A 267-nucleotide genomic window follows, 5' to 3' on the forward strand; every position below is an offset into this window, starting at 1 on the left:
GGCGCGCCTGCCTAGAAGCCAGTCCTTGAAACATGTCTTCCTCCCGAGAGGTTCCTGTGCCCATCGCACGATTTAGTTGAGCAACCCTTTCATTTTCCGGGTAATTCTTAGAGATAATTCCCACTTGAAAAGACTGCAAAGAAGAGGTTAATTCATGCCTGCTCCTTATGGGGGGCTTCGATAGTTTGATTTCGGTAAGGCAAAGCATCACGTAGGGATTTCGCATCAGACGGTGCGGAAACAGCGCCGAGGCGAGCTCCCTCTCCG

Source organism: Cariama cristata, unplaced genomic scaffold (genome assembly GCF_000690535.1).
Source record: "Cariama cristata isolate BGI_N322 unplaced genomic scaffold, ASM69053v1 scaffold39851, whole genome shotgun sequence".
Taxonomy (NCBI): Eukaryota; Metazoa; Chordata; class Aves; order Cariamiformes; family Cariamidae; genus Cariama; species Cariama cristata.